The sequence below is a fragment of the Sorex fumeus genome, unplaced genomic scaffold (genome assembly GCF_029834395.1).
Source record: "Sorex fumeus unplaced genomic scaffold, SorFum_2.1 ptg000007l, whole genome shotgun sequence".
Classification (NCBI taxonomy): domain Eukaryota; kingdom Metazoa; phylum Chordata; class Mammalia; order Eulipotyphla; family Soricidae; genus Sorex; species Sorex fumeus.
Genome location: NW_026606064.1, coordinates 50,265,493 through 50,284,776, shown reverse-complemented (window position 1 = coordinate 50,284,776; position 19,284 = coordinate 50,265,493). Strand labels below are relative to the sequence as shown.

Below are 19,284 nucleotides of genomic sequence, written 5' to 3'. Positions count from 1 at the left end.
TGTATTCATTTCAAAGTGAACTTCCCATAACAGCATATCAAGTATAAATCCCTTCTTTGTCTTGACTCCAGGGCCTGGTCTAAACACAGTTTAGACTTATGCAATGTTATTTACGTCTTCTACAAACACACACACACACAAACACACACACACAATGGCTCAGGATTGAGGATGGAGAATTGAAGAGTTAAAGTACTTGCCTTGCGTACTGCGGGCCTGGTTTAATTCCTGGCAGTGGCAGAGGTCAGTACTGAGCACAGAGCCAAGAACCCCCGCCCCCTCAGCACCACCACCCACCCACTGAATAAAAAGTAGTAAATTGAAGAAAATGAACAACCCCAGCATCTGTCAAGTATCAAACATGACATTTTAGCATTTATCTGTCACATTTCCTATAATCTGTCACCACCTCTGCACCCTTTTTTGTTCATGACATTGACCTTTTTGAAAAGTCCTTGATGTGGGCAGCTTCATAAAGTCCCTGAGTTATTTCTAAGGAGTAGCAGAAAGGAGCAGAAACACAGCCACAGAATATTTTGTGTTATCCATGTAAACATTTGTGCAGGAGAATAAGCAGGATGCTGACCAAGGCTGCCCACTTCCTACTGCTCTGGTCTGTGAGTGACATTACCATCATCAAGAGCAGCTATTAGTTGAAGTCTGCCTAGCCAAGACCTGGCCCTGGTCGTCTTTATTCTTAAAAAATTCAAGGCAGGTAATGTTGGTTTTCAACACTGTCTTGTTTTAGGAGAGCAGCTTCACAACTTTTTGAAAGTATGGAACCACATGGCACCCACCCACAGAGGTTCAGCCCATTGCCTCCTCTGCCTTTTCCTGCAGATACTACTCACCTTTGGTTTATTTGGAGAGGGGGCTATTGGGCTACACCTGGTGGTGCACAGGGCTTACTTCTAACTCTGAGCTCAGGGATCATTCTTGGTGGGGCTCAGGGGACCCCCGATATGGTGCCATGGATTGAACCTGGGCTGGTCTCATGCAAGGCAAGCACCTTAATTCTGTGTTATCTCTTGGACCTTATTTTAGTAATGCCTTATGGCTTTCAATATGGTAAGTCTTTTTTCACCTTTCAAAGGATTACTCTCCGGTATTTTATTCTTTTTTGGGGGGGGGTTGACTTTTTGGGTCATACCTAATACTCGGGGTTACTCCTGCCTCTGCACTCAGTAATTAGTCCTGGAAGTGCTCAGGGGACCTTATGGGATGCTGGAGATCAAACCCAGCTTGGCTGCATGCAAGGCAGTTAACCCGCTGTACTATCACTCTGGTCAGGTATTTTATTATTTTTTGGTGCATTTATAAATGGGATTGTTTGATTTATTTCCTTTTCTTCCAGCTCATTGTTTATATCACTTTTATTCCATTGGGTTAGTTACTCGTCTTAAAATTTCATAATCCACTGACTTTCCATCATTCACATGTGGATAATTCTTCAGTTGTTATCAGCTGCAATATCCAACCTCAGATATTGACTTTGAGAAGATAAGTTCATTTTAATAAAATACAAGCAAGATGTAAACAGGAGAGCATGTCTGTTGGAGGAAAACGAACACTGACAAAAGACCACTTCAAATACCATCTACAATCTTGAATAAGGGATGGATTCTGTGCCATTTTGGAACATCATAGGAACCTAAATTGATGTGGGCTATTGAGAGTTAAGCCTAAAGTTCATAAAAGCAAGTTCATTTTTCTGCTCTCTCCTTTACATGGAATTGGCAAATAAGTGATATGAGTCTGGGATGAGTTCTTGGAGTGAGTCCTGAATATTGCTGCTCAAATGATGTGTGGATCAGCAGCACCAAAGAGCTTATTATAAATTCAGATTTCAGGCCCAGCCAGCAATGATGGATCTTCATTCTAATCAGGTTTCTGGGAGACTTGAACACACATCATTTTAAGCAGTGTGCCAGGAGCCCTGACTGTCAGATATAGTACTGCCTTAGGCACACAGTGAGCATCTTTCTTTGGGCAGGAGGAAGTCTCTTGCCCTTTGATCTGACTTTCCATCTTGTCTGTTCCTCTATTTTCAGTGAAATCAGGCACTGCCGGAGACAGTCTAGATCCATGCAAATCCCTGCCCTTTCCTGCTGTGGAGTGGTAGCACAGCGGCAGGGCATTTGCCTTGCATGCAGCCAGTACAGCTGAGCTGGGTTCGATTCCTCTGCCCCTCTCGGAGAGCCCGGCAAGCTACCAAGAGTATCTCGCCCGCATGGCAAAGCCTGGAAAGCTCCCATGACATAGTTAATATGTCAAACAGAGTAACAAGTTTCAAAATGGAGACTTTACTGGGCCTGCTCGAGCAAATGGATGAATAACGGGAGGACAGTGACAGTGACCCTCCTGCTGTGACATCCCTCCTGCAGTAGTGCTGATCTATGCTTCCCGGGCAACTTTCCTATGACACTGTCTCACAGTTGTTCCTTATATTCTGGACTTTACTTGGATCCCAACTACCTCTTCTGATTCTCATGAAGTACTAGGGACTCTGATACTAGTTCCTTACATCTTGTCACCCTGCTTTACAATCTTTCTCTCCAATTCTTTCTTGTCTTGGGGTCCTCTTGAGGAAGAGGGTCCTGATTCAGTGATCTTTTCATTCATTCCCCTCCCAACTCATTCCTTCTCTTCTCTCTTTCATTATTACCAATTCTTTCCCCCATCTTCAAACCACTTAGTTTTCCTTATTCTGAAACATTTTATCAACCTTGGTAACCCTTCATGCTACCAACCCACACATTTCTTTTGTCTGCAGTTTCTCACTCCTACACTTCTCAGACTCCCTTGCAATAAGGCAGATGCTCCTTTTTGAAACTGGTATCTTGAAGCTCACCAGTGACATCCCAATTATAAAGTCCAATAGATCAATTTGTTCATTCTTATTCCTCTTGAACATTCTGTAGTGTTTTGCTACCTAATCCCCTCTTTCTTTTTTACTGCCTGGCACCTTCTGAGTTTTCTTTCTGTTTTGTACATACTCATCTCATCTTCTTTTTAACTCTTTCTTTCATACCCCAAGTGTCAGTGTTCATTTATGTTCTTCTCTTGGTCATATTTTCTTCTTGGTTTAAACTAAGAATCGCAACAGCAGCCTGTGTGTACCTCATATATGGCCTACAAATTAGTTTCCTCTGGCTCATTTAATATTTTAAGAATTCAAACATTTCACACAATCCAATTTATTTCAACTTCCTTCAAGAAAAATGCACAGGGTATGGCAGTATTGGAGCTATGCAAAAACATGCACCTCAACCCTTTGTGCCATTTCTCTGATTCACAGAACCATCTTAGGACAGCTATCAGCTGGAGTTGGATAGTGGATGACTACCCAATTTTAGATGAGATGTGTGTTCTTTGTGATTATCTTCTGCAGTCCTTCTGCTACTCATTCCACTCAATCTGTTTAGCACTGTGTGCGTTTTAGCATAAGATTCTGCTATCTGATGAGCTCCCTTCTCCAGTATGGAGTTTTTATCACTTTCTTTCAGAATCCCCCAAACCATCTATACCTTCTATTCAGCTTCTCTCTCTCTCTTTCTCTCTCTCTCTCTGCATGAATTTTAAACTGTCTATTGATTGTCTTTACCTGGTTTTGCTCCTTATATCTCAAACTCATTAAGTATTAGACTTAGGAGTGCTAATAAATCATAATTTACAATCGAATCATAAGTGCTAATAAATTCACCTCTCTGGGTTTGAACCAACTGAAGTGAAACACAAGAGTCTAGATGCAGGTTAAAATACAGTATGGAATCCTTCTGTGGCATATATGGTAAGGAAATAAAGCATAAGGAAAGCAGAAGGAAAGAAGGAAGGAAGGAAGGAAGGAAGGAAGGAAGGAAGGAAGGAAGGAAGGAAGAGAAAGTCAAGGAAGAAAGAAGAGAGGAGTGGAGTGTTGGGGGAGGGGATATGAAAGGGGAGAGAAGGGGAGGGGAGGCGAGGGACAGGCTTTGGGCCTTTACCATATAAATCTACCACATGCTTATTGGAGTGAAGAAAGTGAATGCATGCATGCAGGCTAGAAACAGGCAGATCCTAAGGAAGAGAATCAAGTTTCTCTTGTATTTCCCTAAGATATAGAAATGGTTGGTAGAGATTCCTATTTTATTGCTTGAAGTATCAATGCAGAAAAAAAGGGTGAAAGAATTGAGAGTTCCTCATTCATTCTACCTGTCATAAACTCATTATTGCTTTGCCTGTTTTTTTTCCCCCTTTCTTCTTCTTCTCCCAATGAGCCCATTCTGCTTAGTTGAAACACTATCTCCTTTGCCACTCTGGCCTAGCACCACATTTGTTGTTCATCTGTGGACTTTCTTCTGAAGTGTTTCATGAAAGTCCCAGGCAATTGCCTTAAGAACTCAGAATCTAGTGGGGGTGTGGAGTCTGGGGATGGGAGACCCAGAGACAATGGTGAAGGGATGGACGTTAACACTCTGGTGGCCACTGTGGTCTAAGAACTCTGTGTCTGAATGGCTGAAACATTACTATTAAGAGTATTATAAATATTGGTACCTAAAAGAATTAAGCAATAAATAAAACACAAGGCCTCGGAGTCCTATTTCTTTTTCCTAAACAATCAAAGTAGCTTCCTAGATACTACCCCAATCCCCATGAATATTTGGTCCTCTTCCATGATTCATGTTGTACATCAGTGTTGGAATGATCTAAGAAAACATGTGATTATACATACATGCCTTACCCAAAATCCTTTAAGACCCCAGTTTTGGAGAATCAATATCCAATGCTTAAAAGCTCATTGCAACACCTTATCTTTTAATCTTAATTAAACTTTACTTCCTTTGAAACTTTTATTTGCTCACCGGATATTTATTGAGAACGTAACATGTGACAGAGATTGTGTCCAGTTCTGTGGCTATAGAGATATATCTCTCTGCTGTGATTTTTTTTCTTTTGTGCCTTTTATTTTTAGCATCTGGAGTACTCTTTCCTGTTGACTAAACTGTTATCTTCCACTTCAACTCAAATGGTCTCTCTTCCACAAAACCTTTTCTAATTCACTAAACAAGAAATAGTATCTCCCCTCTCTAGTTGACAGGATTTTTTTTTTGTGTGGTCTTCCTGCATAACAATGCCTTGTCTGTGCATTTAATTCCTTTGCAGATGCACTTTCTGTGGATCAGTCCCTACATCTTATCCAGGCTGATGTCCTCCTGGTGCCTATGCAGTGATAACAGATGTGATGCCTCCATCGATGAGTGGATGAATGGATATCACAGTTTTGTTTGTTTATTTGTTTTGGGTCACACTGGTGGTGTTCAAGGGGCTAATCTGGGCTTGTTTCTTGGGTGTTGCTCCCAGTGGTGCTCTGTGATCAAATCGAGGCCTCCTGCATACAAAACATGTTTTCAACCTGTTAAGCCATCTCTCTGTCCCATATTTATAAAATTGAATTTTCTCCAGAACAGGATATGGAACAAACCTGAAGAAAAGTGTTTAAACACACAAATAAATAAACTCAGCCTGATTTTAGGTATTAATAAGTATAGCTTGTACAGAGACAAATATGTCTTGATTAATAACACATTGGTGAGCTAGTGGCAATCAATTTTGAAATAAAGCAGTATATATAAGTGCTAAATGTTAGCTGATAATTTTTTCATCTTTTGCTTTTCTTACCTCCAGAAACTTAGGTTTTTATCCCTTTACTTTAGAAACCAGAGGTTTCCTCATGACTTTCTCCACCAGTTACCCAAACGAGTTGTGATCAATTGGTCATTGTTCCACTAAATTATTTCTGCTAACATCATGGTGTTGGGAACTCTTGGATGACTCCTCATTTGTTGTTGAGTCCATTTCAACTCCTTCGTATCACATTTACTCCCCGCCTAGGAGCCTCTCCCAGACAAGAAGTTGTTCTGCTTCTTTCAAGCCAGGAAGCATCCTCTTTACTGGATGTAGTGTCTGCCCTAGAATATTAAACTAACCGGAAGACACCTATTTCTATGAAATCCTTAACCATCATTTCATCTGGAAGATCTTCCTCTGATTTTTAGCAGTTATTTCTACACATGCTTGCTCATCAGAATCATGCGTGAGGTATTTCAAATACAGATCCCTAGATTCTACCTCTGGAAATTCTAAAGTGAAGTCTTGAAACCTGCATTTATATAAAACACTACCTTGAATTTCGAATGTGCAACAATTTGGGGAACCAGTCACTTTGGGTACCCTACAATTAAATAATATAATATTATTTTGCCCCAAGATCTGCCCCAAAATTTGATGTACAATGATTTAGGGAACGAATAACTGAAAACCCTTCAGTCATATAACACAATCTTATTCTTGAGTTTTGGGTTTCTCCCAAGCTGATCTCTCCTAGTCTGTATCCTTCCTCAAGGCATGAAAAAGTGTATCTTTTGCCCTTGAATCTCTGGGCAGAATTTCTTGGTCACAGTAAATAATGAGTCACTCAACAAGTGTTTATTGAATGCATGTATACATGTATGAAAGGGTTCTTTGCAGAGCTGAGGCCTGAGGGTAGAAGGAATTCATAATCTGGATCTGAGAGGCAATTTAAGTAGAAAAGGGAGTCTTTAATTCCAGTATTTTGTGCAAAATGCAGTAAATAGACTTCTGGGAAAGCACTTAGAAATCTTTTTGTTTCCAGGGTCAAAATATTCCTCTTAGGTGGTGTGCTGTCACGTTCTGAGAAAATCCTCATATTTTAAAGATTTTTTCCCAATGTGTTTCATATTATTGGGTTGTTTCATTTCTGGATTTCTGATCAGCAACTGGGTGTTTCAAAAATAGAATATTTCAGCTTTTCCAGGATCTGGTGCCTGAGGTTGCTCTGGCAACCACCTTGAAAACTCCAGAAGGCTTTATGATAAGTTTCTAAACTTCTCAGATTTTCTGGCTGTCACACTGCTTGGTTCTTTTTAGAACTGCCCTGTCTAAAAGGTTAATAATAAATAATATTAATTAACATTTCCTAAAGCTTCTTAAAAAAACTTCCAGCCTTTTTAGCACCATGGTTATTGCATATCCCCTTGTCACTGGTATGGGATTTGCATCTTCATGGAGATAACATATTTTGTGGATTAACCATGGACATCAGAGACTATGAACCGGGGAGTCCAAGATATCAAACATGGATGGGAGATCATCTCCTGCAGCGTGGTATTCAAATGAAAATATTTAAATCATAATAATTAAACCTCAGACTTCCATACATTGTTTCTGGTTTTATCAACAGGATGATCTCTCTCATAAGTGGAACTTAAAGATACAGAGTGAGATAGCAACAGAAATCCAAAGGCAGCATAATGGGAGAACTGAGCCACACAGTTGTAGTTTCTTTTTGTTTTGCTTTTGAGCCACACCTGTCAGTCAGAAATGATTTTGATCATGGTGATTGCTATGTGGGGAAAAGATCAAAGCACCCATTTACTTATTTACTCACTCACTCAAAACAAAATGAAAGGGCCTGCAGTCATTGGTGATCACCATGAATGGGAAAAACAGTCTTCGTGGAGTGCTCAAGTGAAGAAACAGACAATAAATGATTGGATAAATGCATGAATGATATACTTTCAAAAAGGGATGGTAAGCGCCATGAAGAAAGGAAAGCAAATAAGTGGAAAGGTTTTAATGGAACTCTGACGATGAAACTGACAGCATTTGAGGTAGATGAGGGAGACAGCAACTTTTTTCTGCATGTGGACTCTACCTGACTATTGCCATGAGGGTGGAATCTCGAGCACAGTTCCCAAAATGTTTATTTACCGAAGAGGGGAATACTACAGAGAATCCAACATTCCATGGTTGGCACATTCCATTACAGGCCTTACAGTTTACTTAATGTTCCTGTAGCTTCTTAGTTCCTTTTCTTGTAACTTGATCTGATCCATTCTGTTCCTGTCATGATTTACAACCCATTCATCTCTTCAGTTCCTGGACCGATTTGCTCAGGGCTCATCTTCCTGATTCCCACTTCAGGGTAATTAATAGTGGATAAAGCCTGAAGGTTGTTCTGAGTTTAGAAGCCAGCTTCTGAGTGAGGAGGAGCCAACCAGGAGAGATGGGACTGTCTGAGGAGAGGCTTTCTATAGAGTACAAACAGCACATGCCAACGTGCTGTGGTGGGGCAACCATAAGGAAAAGCAAAGAGACATCAACATAGAGGCAAAGTCAGGAAAGAACCATTGGAAGGGGGGGATGGTGGGACATGGGGTCAGATCATTTGGGGTCTTACAGGCCATTTGAAGAAGCTTGGATTTCATCTAAGAGCAATGAGAAGACATTGGAAAGGTGAGTGAAGAAGTCATATGATCTAACTCATATTTCAAATGATCTCTTTGCCTCTTAGGTGAAAACCAGATAGGGAGTGGGATTAGAGGAGGCAGGAGGGAACCCAGTGAGGAAGAGACCATGGTTACCAGGGTAGTGGTGGAAATTGAAATGGCCTCTTGGAGATTCTGAGTTGCTCATGGCTTGCTGCTTGGTTGTGTGCCCTCTGGTTTCCCCACTGTCTGCAGTTTAGGCTTCCCCCGGCCCCTTTGCTGACCAGTTCACAATTCAGCCTGCAACACGTGAGCTGTTGTCTTGCCTACAGATACCTGAACCATCACAACAGTGCTCATCCAATTCATCCCTTCACTCCTGGTTTGTGTCATACTGTTTATACCTTACAGTAGGCTCTTAGCACAGTCATTGAATGTATAAGTGGTGAGTTTTCTGAACACTTACTATGGATAGGAATGGTGCTGATGAAACCTTTGTATGGAGACCCACAGATACCACAGACAGACATATAGGTACATATCATAGGTACAGGAGAGACTCCAGAGGAATAAAAGGAAATGATATTACTGTGGGTAAGATGCTTGCCTTGCATGTAGCTGAACTGGTGTGATCCCTGACACCACATATGGTTCTCCAAGCACAACCAGGACTGATCTCTGAACACAGAGACAGAAGAAAGCTCTGAGCACCTCCAGGTGTGGCTCCCAAATAAAACCAACCAAATAAGCAAACAAAAACTGAAGGATGAGAATATGTTCTTCAGAAGAGGGGAGCTTTAATAGGAGAGATTAATGTTGACATGTCCAATGATCAGATTCCTTAACACTCATGGTGTTTGGGGGGATAGGAATTAGTGGAGGATGAGGATTTAAAAAGAAAACTGCAAGTAGTGGAAATTGGAGAGGGAAAGAGAAGATACATGAGTTTAATTTTCATGGGAGGTTTAAGTATTGCTTTTTACAAAGTATAAGGGTTATTTGAGATGAAAATAGCTGTAGGGATAGTTCAGGTCAAATGTCTCCTTACAGATAATAGTAATTATTTATGGATTGTTTTGGGTACTGCTGCTATTTTAAGAGCTTTGCACATATTAACTCACTTAATACTCATAAGAGTCCTATGAAGTAGATATAATTATTATTTCCATTTTATCTGTGAAGAGACAGGGCCTTGGGATGAAGTGGCTGAGTCCTATGGCTGCTCAATTAGCACCTATAGAACACTGTTTCTCAGCTTTTACCAACCCTGCCCAGATTCCAACCTTGTTCCACATACCATTTGTTCCACAAGTCTTGTGCTGTGCCCTCTACTGTGCAGTTTTCACCTGTGTGCCCTTGGAATATCCAGGACTGGAAAATAATGCTCTAGAACACAAGTGCCTCATTCTGAAACAACCTAAGTGTCCAGGAACAGAAGAGTGGGTCAAGATACTGAAGGATATAAACACAATGGAATACTACCCAGCTGAAAGACAAGATGGAATCATTGTAATTTGCTGCTACATTGGTGGAACTAGAGAGTATTATGCTGAGTGAAGTTAGTCGTGAGGGGGACAGACACAGAATTACCTCTCTCAGATGTGGGATATAAAGAAGCATAGTAAGGGAATAACAAATTGTCATAGCAGCAGAATCTGAGAACTGGTAGAACTGAATTTACAGTGACAGGGAGATGGCTAAGATGATGGTTGGAGTGTTTCATTGGGGTGTGGTGGTGGGGAGGACCTTGAGAAAATGGTGGAAGGACGTGGACACTCATTGAGGGTATGAGTTTAGAACATTGTATGCATGGAACCCTATAATTAATGGTATTATAAATCATGGTGACTACAATTAAATTAAAAAATATATATTATTTTTACCAGTACACAGTCACTGGAGTTCTTGCTGGAGGAAAGAAAATGACAAAATGACAAACATATTATTTTGTCTTATTTTCAGAATGTTAATTTGTGGCATCAAGCTCAGAACAGAGCTTGGCTCAACCCAACCTGTCCTAACTCAACCCTGCTTCATAATTTGGCAGCCTCATTTGCATGAGCTCCCTTAGACCAGCGCCCCCACCCAGGAAGCCTGGAAAGGCTCTCTGCATTGGTCTTGCCTTTGCCCTGGTCCTAGATCCTGCTCACTTCCCTGTGGAGTAGCAGCAGGCACTCAGTCAGCATCAGGGTGGGAATGACCTCCTCTCCCAAATGCCAATACTGGCACTCTTGTTCAATTTACCCTCCTTTGCTTGCTGTGCAAAATCTCTCCAACCTGCTGAATGTTACCAGTAATTAACACCACTTAATAGCCAGCCTTGAAGTAGGATAATCATGTTTTTATCCTGGAAAAGGCTCTCTTTGTGTTTTGTTTTTGGCTTTTGGGCCACACCCAGCTGTGCTCAGGGCTTCCTCCTGGCTCTGAGGACCACATGGGACACCAGGGTCCGCATGTGTGAGGAAAGCACGCTAGCCACCACTGTGTTATTGCTCCAGCCCCAAGGCTCTCTTTTGGAGAGTGCTGCTCTCAGTCTAGGCTGTGACTCCCTCACTCCCTTAAAGGAGCCATCTGTACCCCAGAGAGAATAACTTCCTCTCTGAAAATACAGGTTGGTTTCCAGTTACATAAAAGATTCAGCAGTAGGGACCTCCATGTAAATTGCCACTCTTGGGACTGACTGTGAATTAGGCAGGATGGCCTTGGGATTCCTGTTCCCCTACTAAGAGTTGGGGTTCTTTCTTTTTTTCTGGGGACTGGGGCAGGGGCACAGGGGTGGCAGAAGTGGGAGAGGGGCAGAAAAGGCAAATCCAATGTGGAGATGAATTGCTTCCTCCACCTACCGAGCTTTCTGCTTGGACTGGGGGTATGACCAAAGGCAGACATAGACTTCTGCTCCGTTGGCCCCCTTGGGGCTGTGGTTTTCCCTGTTGGAGGACAATCACGGCCATTTCCTATTAAGAAGAGGATACCGAGGGGCTGGAGCGATAGCACAGCGGGTAGGGCATTTGCCTTGCATACGGCCGACCTGGGTTGGATTCCTCTGCCCCTCTCAGAGAGCCTGGCAAACTACCGATAGTATCTCGCCCGCATGGCAAAGCCTGGCAAGCTACCTGTGATGTATTTGATATGCCAAAAACAGTAACAACATGTCTCACAATTTGTTATGAGATGTTACTGGTACCCGCTCGAGCAAATCCATGAACAATGGGAGGACAGTGCTATAGTGCTACCGAAGGGCTGGAGCGATAGCACAGCGGGTAGGGTGTTTGCTTTACATGTGTCCAACCTGTGTTTGATTACCAGAATCCCATATGGTAATCCCCTGAGTAATTCTGAGTGAATGAGACAGGAGTAAACCCTGTGCAATGCCGGGTGTTACCACAAAAGCAAAAAAAAAAAAAAAAAAAAAAAAAAAAAAGGAGGATACTGAAAGATTTCCAGTCTCAGGGTCACCTTAAAGGGAGAGAAGGAGGTGATTCTACCCACAACAGAAGAACAGAATGACTCTCTGGTGCCCCTTGGAGCAGTGGGGGCCACCCTCCTTCTCCACGTCCTGACTTTCCTCATGCAAGGCCTCCTCTGAACCTCAGCTCCCAGGCATAGGTATAGGCTCCTGCTATGAGTCCACCTTTCCCGCCTTTCCTCATTCAGGATGAAAGGCTTTGCCCCTCTCCTACATCATTGCTCTGGGTGTTGCACCCACAGTGCAGTGCTGTAGTGCTGTGCTGTAGCATCCATTTGCTCCCCCCAGCCCCTTTCACCACTTAGTCCACTGGGTGACCACTCTATCTTCTTCACCTAGGAGGTGCTTATCCTAAATATTTGCACCATGTGGGGCTCTTAAGCACCAAAAGCCTTGTTGAAACTCCTAGTTCTACCCTTCTTATTCTCAAACATTCCTTTATTTATGTATTTATTTATTTTCTGGGCCAAGCCCTGTGGTGCTTAGGGCTTACCCCTGCTTTGCACTCAGGGATCACTCCTGGCAGGGCTCAGGGAACCATACTTAGTGCCAGCAGTCAAACTAGGATGGGCTTCGTGCAAGGGAAGCCCCCTTACCCGCTGTATTCTCTCTCTCTCTCTCTCTCTCTCTCTCTCTCTCTCTCTCTCTCTCTCTCATACCCTAGAACATTCCTTTCTGTGTCTCTTCTCTCACACAGTCTAAACTTTTGCCTAATCATTCCTTAGATTCTGAGCACGATTCCTACCCCCATCATTCCTGGCTGAAAGGAATGAAGAAAAGGAGTGGGATGATACAAATGCTGATAGGTATCGGAATTGCCAGGGAGTTGTAGGACAATCCCGTCCTTTAAAACTATGGCATTATTTCAGAGCTTGCTTTTTATTCTCCCCTCCTCCCGGAGTGGGCTTTCAGGTAGTTCAGTAATTTAACAAGTGTGCTAAGAAACCAGCAGAGAGGCTTTTGAAATTCAAGTGGATCTCGAAGCTGTATGAAAACAAGGGATAAAAGGCTGCCTGGGAGATGTGGGCAGGGCTGGAATTCAGAGCTTTGGTCCTTCCTGGATCAGGTCCATCTCCCAGGTCTATAAAGTGTCTTTGGAGATACCAAGAAAGCCAGAGACAGCTCACAGGAGCTGGTGAGGGTGAGGGGCACCGGTAGCCTGCAGACATCAGGGGAGGTAGTGCAGTTCAGAGCAAGAAGGATGCTGGAGGCTTGCCCTCTATCCCCAGAAGCTGCCGCAGCCAACCCTGTCAGATCAGAGACCATGGCCCCGGGCTTAAAGGAACACTGTAGGATTCTCCCATGGATATGGCTGGAGTTTGGGGAGGCCACATGCTGCTTCTATTGCAGATGCCACCTGCCAGGACTTGAGTCTGGGGCCGGCAGTCAGTGAGCAGGGCTTTATTGGAGGGTGGTCGCAGTGCTTTGGATGGGGGATGTAGGTGAGACTTAGATCCCAATGCTAGATGACCAATAATTCTATTTTTTGGTTTTGGGTCACACTTGTGTTGCTCAGGGCTTACTCCTAACCCTGCACTCAGGGATCACTCCTAATGGGGTTCAGAGGACCATAGTGCTGCCAGGGATTGGGCTTGGCTGCATTCAAGGTGAGCCCTACCCACTGTACTATCTGTCCAACCCCCAGTTCTGGTCTCAATGATCTGTGCTAAGTTGCTTTCATAAGGAGATTATTGGTTCGCCCCTTAAAAATATTGGGCAAGCATTGATGCAAAATCCAGGGGGGTCAAACCACTTAATATGTGGCACCCTGGAACAGGCAGCACTCAAGTTGACCCAGCCCCAAATTCTAGCAGTTGGAGATGTTCCTGCTTCCTGATACCATCAGAGGTTGGGGTATTAGTCAGAGGCATGTGGAAATAAGCAGTACCATCAGGAAGTTCTTGGGAAGGCAGATTGTGGGGCTGGGCTACCTGGCCCTTTTCCCCCAGGATGATGTAGGCTCTTTTTGACTCTGTCTATGTGTGGGGGAGGGGAGGACTGTCTCAAAGGGTACTTGTCCCCACTCCCACTTTCCTGAGAGTCCTTAAAGAGAAGGGGGTGGCCTTTCCAGAAAAAGGTTTAATGTGAGTTTCTTGACAGTTACGAGCTGGAAGTGTGTTCTTCAGTGTCTCTGTGTTCTTCCTGGTCAGCAAAACTGCAGGTTCCTTAGTGCCTCCCCACCTACCTTTCCTCCTGTTCCCTCCCGCCATGTGTCTCACCCAGGAACCACTGGGTGTGCAGTTGGTGATTCATTTGTGGACAAATAGAACTCCATGGCAGACCTTGCTGAGAACACTACCTTGGGTCTATTCTTTCTAGAAGATCTCCTTTATTGCTTATGGACAGGGAAGGCAAATCTAAGAGATGTGATCCTTTCCTTCTTTATACTCTTTGGCTCTCAAGGTGGGGGAGAGGCAACAAAACCTGAGAGCAGACACACAGGGGTGTAGAAATGGGAGGCCTGGGGTTCCAGTGGTTTGATTGGCATGCTTTTGCCCCTCTTTCCTCTTGGAGAAGCTGGAAGCTTGGTTTAATCAGAATGGTGGGTGTTAGGGGATGAGGGGAAGTTAAAGGAGATCACTGGAGAATTGGGAAACAGTATTTTGTCATGGGCCATTTCACTCCTTCCAGGGTCAGAAGGACAAGTTTGAGTGACCTGAGAATGGTCACTAGTCAGGATATGATGGTCTCCTCACCTCATTGATCACAGTCACGGCTGCTTCGTGTATGCTCCAACCCTGGCAAGCACTGCCAGCCTGGGCTGTCATTCTCTGCAGCCTGGTTGGTAGGTGTTCGACGTTGGCATTTCATAGATGAGGAAAATAAGGCTCAGCTGTGGTTAGCTGTTTTTCTCACTATCACACAGTTGATCGTTATGTAACTGGTAAGAATTTATATAACACTTCGAGATATTGGGCTAATATTTTTAGCCCAGTGTAATCACAGCGGAAAAGCTTGTTGTCTGAGTCGACAGGGCTCATTCAGATCTGATCAGAGACCAGTCTGCTAGTCTGCTAGTCTCTTTAAGCTACACTCAGCCTGGGACCTTTCTGTGACTTGTGGTTCTCAGTATATTCACTCCTAGGTAGGCTGATAACCAGTTTATACCAACTGCAGAGAAACCCGGACTCCTGGAGCATGGTGGAAGCCAGTAACCTCGACCCACTCTCCATCACCAGGGTACTAGCTGTCTCCATCGTCCCCCCTACTGCCTAGTCTAGGGAGTCCCCTTTCTTCCTGGGGAACTTATTCTTTGTTTCAAATTCCAATCCCCCCTCTCTCTTTGGGTCTTAGAAAAAGCTCCCCTTTCTCACCCTGGGAATGAGTTATCTCCACAGCAGCAGTGAAATAAGACAGACGTTTATCTGGCACCATATGATACTCCCATAGCATAGAAATATTTTTAGTCAGATGCACATCATCTGTGGGCTAAGTCAGCCACTAAATGAGATGCAAGCATGTAAATAAATTACTTTGATAATTTACTATTCCTGGGAAAACAAGGCTGCAAGTAAAGGTATAGGGCTGAGTTGGGTGTGTCATATCCAGACATATATGCTAGAAAGTTCTTGCCTCAGCCTGGGAATGATGGTGAGTGATGAAGACCAGTACGGGCAGAAAAGAAAAAGGAAAAGTGAATGAGGGTGTGTGTGAAGAAGAAATGGCAGGATTTGGAAAAAGACTTGATGTGGAGATGAATGAGACAGGGGTCAGAGATGGCTTTTTTTTTTTTAGCAGAAATTGGAAAATGAGGAAATGAGGAGTGTGAGTTTTCTGTGTGCAGTGGTGGTGCACTCTCTGGATAGACATGTCTGCCAGAAAATGGAAATGAAGGAGTAGATTCCCAGGGGGAAGTCAAGACAGCTAGGCCTTACCTGCATCCATCTTCTTAGAGTGAAAACGGGCCGTGGGGAGTGGGGGAAATCTTTGACAAGTGTGTGAGTTTTACTACGTTGCACCCAGAATGTCACCTGACCTCTGACCTTTGCGTGCATCAGAGTGAGGGGCTGGTGGGAGTGAGTTATTTCTTTCAACAACGGGTCATGGCAATTTAGTGTCTGATAGTGATGTGCAGTGCCACCACCTCTGGGTGAGGCAGAAGGTGGAGGTCATCAGAATCACTATTCACCTAGCCCATGACTCACATCAGGCCTGGTTTCACTGCCAAGAAAATGTGAATGAGGAGCTGCAGAGAGAGAGTACAGGCTTAGGTACTTGCCTTCTGCAACATGCCAACTCTGGTTCCATCCCAGCACCATATAGGGTTTCCCTGTGCATCACCAGAAGTGGTCTCTGAGCAAAACTAAGCCCAGAGCATGTAGGGTAAGGTCCAACACCCCAGCACCCCCCAGGAAAAAAAAATGAAGAAAGAAAGAAAGAAAGAAAGAAAGAAAGAAAGAAAGAAAGAAAGAGAAAAGGTGAATGAGTCACTGATGGGAGGCTGCTAGATCCCATGCCCCCCATTCTGCCTTGATCACGAAGAGCTTTCCTGATTGGAATTAATTGCAGCCTGTTAAAAAACAATCCCACAATACAGGGATCTGGTCCACTTGTTTAGTATTTGGAACTCTACAAAGCCAAGCTTAACACGACTTGGGAATTCAATAGCCTGAGGCCCACTTGAAATAGTTCCTGTTTGTTTTCTGAAAGGAGATTGGCACCTTTCAGCAGCTTTTTGGATAAAAAAGCCAATGTTTTCTGATGCAAAGGATGACTCAGGGTGTAGGGAGGGGTTGGCCAGTGCAGTAGTCAGCGCTTTGGCCTCAAGAGTCAGAGGTCCTTAGCAGGGAGATCAGTTCAGACAGAGGCAGTGGAGACACTTACTAGAGCTGCCCACACATACTAAGAATCATGGCCACGGGTGGCCACCAATCCTTTGCATGGGCATCCCACAAGCTGGGGAAGGGAAACTGGAAACACTGCAAGGGCAGCCAGGGGAGACACAAAGGAGGTAAACATAACTTTGCTTTTCCCACTGATTATTCATTCTGTCTGAGACAGATGAGCTAAAATGCACTGCAGTAAGGACCACTTCCTCATCAGAGGCATTTAAAACAGCCTTGCTTCTGAATTGCTAACTCTGAGCCCACCCCAGGATGCCCCAGGGCCTTTTGGTTTTGTGATGATGGAGTACCCCTGCCCCTCACCTCCCCCCCCCCCCCCCCCCCAGTACACACAGACACCTTGAAAACTCTTTTTGCTGTTATAGGGGACAGAAAGACTGCACTGCAGAGCATTTTGTCTGGGCTGTTAAATGCCTCTATCGTCCTCTGCATGTTGTTTCTGCTCAGAGCAGCTCATCCAAAGCCGAACCAATGCCTAGGAGCCCGGAAATGTGGGCTTACTTGGGCATCTTCCCCAAGGCAGATGTTGGCAGTGTGCAGCAGACAGGATTTTCTACAGTCTCCCCCATGGGGACCAGGACAAGGATGAGAGAATGCCATCCCTCACTGTGTCACTTGCAGGCATCTCTTCCCCTGGCCAAGTTGGTTCAGAGATGGTAAAAGGCAATTAGGAGAAGGCAGCCAGAGGGGCAGGATGAATCCTTCAGCTTCTCCTCCCACCCCTTTAAAGGACTGGGGGCCTCCTGAGCCAGCTGGCCCCCATTAAGCCACTTTGCTTAGCCTGGTGGCAGTGACAGATCCTCCCTGCTTGGAAGGTTGCAGCTTCCTCTATAAATCAAACCCAAAGAGGGAAGCAGCAGTGATGATTAATAGGGGGACCTGGGATCTAGACTGTAATCAGCCCAAGATTTGTCACCAGAGTTGGAGATGGGGATGGAGCTCTCAGGGATGATTCAGGCCCAGGGTTGCTGTCTCTAAACATGTTAATTATCTCAGCATGAGTGGCTGAGATAGATGATTAGAAATGTAGAGATAAGCTTGGGAAAAGTCACTACCATTGTTTCCAGGTCTACCCCACTCAGCTTTGAGAAGTAATTTTCTCTCCAAATGGGAAGGCGGGACTGGAGAGACAGGTACAGGGGTTAAAGCCTTGGTCCTGTCCACAGCCAGCCTCCCTTTGATCCCAGACCTCATCTGATTCACCAGGAGGCTGAAGTTCATAAGGGCTGGCTGCACCCCCTTCGCCCACTGAGGTCATTATCTCTTATATTTTGGTTCTAGGGCTGCTGAAAATTGAAGATTTAAAGGTGTGGGTTAATGTAGCTCATTTGTTCTTCAGGGGATTTGAGAATAAAGAAGTTACTTTAACGCCAAGTGGCGTTTCTTGTGTGGGTGCCTCCGCATGCACTTGTTCCCCCCACCCCCACCCCTTACACTTTATATAAACACTGTGGTTTACAGAGTTGTTCATGATGATCTGTTACAGTCAATATTCCAACACCAATCCCACCACTGTTATACCTTCCCATCACCACTATTTCCAATTTTCCCAATTACCCCTTAAGCCTGTCTCCATATCAGGCCCTCAGTAATTTATTTTATATTGCTTGTTATAAATAATTTTCTAAAAGAATAATCAAAAAATGTTTCCTTGGAAGAAAGTTAGTGAAGATTGTTATGTCTCACTATGGAGCTGTTGTATAAGGGATTGCTAAGATGTTGTTAGAGCTTAAGGCTTCTGTGTTTGTATTTTGTTAATTGAGATTATTTGCCTTTTACATTACCTCCCATCCAGTCTGGTGTGCTACTCCTGGTTTATCAGTGTGTAGACTTTGAGATGTTGTACAGAAGCTTCAGGAAATCAAAAAAAATTTTTTTTTCCTTTTGGGTCACACCCAGTGATGAACAGGGGTTACTCCTGGCTCATGCACTCAGGAATTACTCCTAGCGATGCTTGGGGGACCATATGCGATGCTGGGAATCAAACCCTGGTTGGCCACGTGCAAGGCAAACGCCCTACACGCTGTGCTGTTGCTCCAGCCCCAGGAAGTCCAAAATTGTTAACGGGTGATACAACTGGAGTTAAATTTTTAACTAGGTGGTGACTCTGGGGGGTGTACATGACTGCTGGGCCTTCTGGAAGCACAGATGGGGAGGAAGTAGCCTGTCCATGGAGTTTTCAATCATAAAACCCAAATACCTGAGTTTTTCAGCAGATGAATTTCTGGATGAGGTTCATCTGAGCAGTGGAGTTCGGCCAGGAGCATGGTGATGATTGTGGAGTGTGGAGGGTTTTGGATGCTGGGGCTGTGGGTGAGTGCAGGGCTCATTTCCCCACCCTCCTCACCAACATCCCTGCCTCCCCTCCCTGGGGTGCCCTGGACAACCTTGAGTGGGGTCTGGAACAATCTCTGCAGTTTGTTGATCTCTTTCGATATTTATTTATGAGTCTCTGGCTCATGGCGGGTGAATGAGCTTACTTAGCGTTGGAGGCAGTTCTGCATGCACGTGTACTTAATGGTGTCTCCCTCAGTATCTACCCCTCTGGACCACTTTGCACATCTGATTAAACTGAAAGAGGGAGCCCAAAGGTTGTTTATGTTCCATCAAAAGAAATACCAGTGTGTGAGTCCACTGCAGGCCGCTTTCCCGCCAGCCCTGCTGCAGACATAGACTCTGGGTCAGTTCATTTTGCTTTATCAAGGATTCT

At 44.2% G+C, this 19,284-nt stretch overlaps 1 protein-coding gene across 1 annotated transcript in view; it reads left to right on the top strand.

Moving 5' to 3' along the window:
* CNIH3 (cornichon family AMPA receptor auxiliary protein 3) overlaps positions 1-19,284 on the top strand; it is a 123,151-nt gene that overhangs the window by 90,230 nt on the left and 13,637 nt on the right. The gene's annotated exons all lie outside the window — the stretch shown is intronic.